The following is a 2,325-nucleotide window of genomic DNA, read 5'->3' as shown; positions in this document are numbered from 1 at the left end:
GTCCCTTCTCCAATGAGTGTTTGCTGCGCGAATGAGCTGCCGCTTGGCAAAGAGGCAACAATTTTCTTACCTAGTATATTTACCAGTCCAGCTCACAGAAGATCTCTGTGAGCATGGACGAGCAAGTTTTACTTGGTGGGCGTTCGCATTTGTCGAACGGTGCTCGCAAGCAATGAGCTAGTGGCAGGCTGTACAGAGACTATGCTTCCTTACCGGAGACGAAATTTTTGGCATTGTGGAGACGTTACCAACGTGTGACGAATATCGAGCGTAGCAATGTCGTGAGACGAGCTCGCAGCCCGATACATTCAGCAGAAGCCGTGTGGATAACATGGTTGGCGACGCCGCAGTGCCGGCGATAGGAAGAGCGAACACGGTAGCAGCTGGTACGCCTGCTGTCTATCGCGTTCACTGCTTTTTCCTTGGTAAAACTGGTTGATCCTGCCAGTAATCATATGCTTGTCTTAAAGATTAAGCCATGCATGTATAAGTTCAGACCCAAGAATGGTGAAACCGCGAATGGCTCATTAAATCAGTTATAATTTCATGGGATGTGTTTTGTTAATTGGATAACTGTGGTAATTCTAGAGCTAATACATGCAAATACGTTCAACTTCGGTTGGATGTGCTTTTATTAGTGCAAACCATGCCCTCTCGGGGGCTGCAGGTGGCGACTCTGAATAACTTTGCCGAGCATTACGGCCTCAGGCCGGTGCTATTCCTTCAAAGTATCTGCTCTATCAACTGTCGATGGTATATTATATGTTTACCATGGTTGTAACGGGTAACGGGGATTAGGGTTCGATTCCGGAGAGGGAGCCTGAGAAACGGCTACCACATCTAAGGAAGGCAGCAGGCGCGCAAATTACCCAATCCCGGCACGGGGAGGTAGTGACAAAAAATAACAATGCGGGACTCAAATGAGGCTTCGTAATTGGAATGAGTACATTCTAAATCCTTTAACGAGGAACTATTGGAGGGCAAGTCTGGTGCCAGCAGCCGCGGTAATTCCAGCTCCAATAGCGTATATTAAAATTGTTGCGTCTAAAAAGCTCGTAGTTTGAAAAGTTCCCCTGGCTTACAACTAGCATCCAATGGGTGCTTCCGTATGACTGGGAGGAAATATGGATGACTGTTTTCGCCGACTTCACTGTCCGGCTTACAAGAGTCATCAAAAATCACTTTGATTAAATTAGAGTGCTTAAAGCAAGTGTGTTACTTGGATATAAATGCATGGAATGATGGAATATGTTGTTGTTCTATTTGTTGGTTTTTGAACGATAAAATGATTGAAAGGAACTGTTGGGGGCATTCGTATTGTTGTGAGAGAGGTGAAATTCTTAGACCACAGCAAGACGAACTACTGCGAAAGCATTTGCCAAGAATGTTTTCATTGATCAAGAACGAAAGTTAGAGGTTCGAAGGCGATCAGATACCGCCCTAGTTCTAACCATAAACTATGCCAACTAGCAATTTGCTCATGTTCTTTATATGACTGAGTGAGAGGCCACGGGAAACCAAAGTAGGGTTATGGGGGAAGTATGGTTGCAAAGCTGAAACTTAAAGGAATTGACGGAAGGGCACCACCAGGAGTGGAGCCTGCGGCTTAATTTGACTCAACACGGGAAAACTTACCTGGTCCTGACACTAGAAGGATTGACAGATTGATAGCTCTTTCTTGATTGGTGGATGGTGGTGCATGGCCGTTCTTAGTTGGTGGAGTGATTTGTCTGGTTAATTCCGATAACGAACGAGACTCTAGCCTATTAAATAACACACAGAATCTCGTCTTCTGTGGTGTTTCTTAATGGGATCAAGCGTGTTTAACGCTTTGAAACAGAGCAATAACAGGTCTGTGATGCCCTTAGATGTTCGGGGCCGCACGCGCGCTACATTGAGAGACAAAATGAGTTCTCTAGCCTTTAATAAGGTTAGTAATCTTTGAATGTTTTTCTTAATGGGGATAGGGGATTGCAATTGTGCCCCTTGAACGAGGAATTCCCAGTAAGTGCTAGTCATCAGCTAGTACTGATTACGTCCCTGCCCTTTGTACACACCGCCCGTCGCTACTACCGATTGAATGGTTTAGTGAGATCATCTGAGTAGATGTGCACGTACTCTGTATGTGCAATGTTTGCAATGAAGATCAAACTTGATCATTTAGAGGAAGTAAAAGTCGTAACAAGGTTTCCGTAGGTGAACCTGCGGAAGGATCATTACTGATATCAAAATCCGTTGCTCTGTGACAGAGTTCAACGGTACCCGTAAGATGCTCTATCACACACGCATTACTCCCGCTTTCCAGGAGAGATGTGGTGTGTGAGA

At 45.1% G+C, this 2,325-nt stretch overlaps 1 non-coding gene across 1 annotated transcript; it reads left to right on the top strand.

The window, feature by feature from the left end:
* The first annotated feature begins 428 nt into the window (after positions 1 to 428).
* Positions 429 to 2,219, top strand: LOC114828414 (small subunit ribosomal RNA). Its single transcript, XR_003777128.1, has one exon. It is a non-coding gene; the product is annotated as a small subunit ribosomal RNA (ribosomal RNA).
* The last annotated feature ends 106 nt before the right edge of the window (positions 2,220 to 2,325 follow it).

The sequence above is a fragment of the Galendromus occidentalis genome, unplaced genomic scaffold, assembly GCF_000255335.2.
Source record: "Galendromus occidentalis unplaced genomic scaffold, Mocc_1.1 scf7180000077511, whole genome shotgun sequence".
In the NCBI taxonomy this organism is placed as follows: Eukaryota; Metazoa; Arthropoda; class Arachnida; order Mesostigmata; family Phytoseiidae; genus Galendromus; species Galendromus occidentalis.
This window is presented reverse-complemented; position numbering and strand designations above follow the sequence as displayed.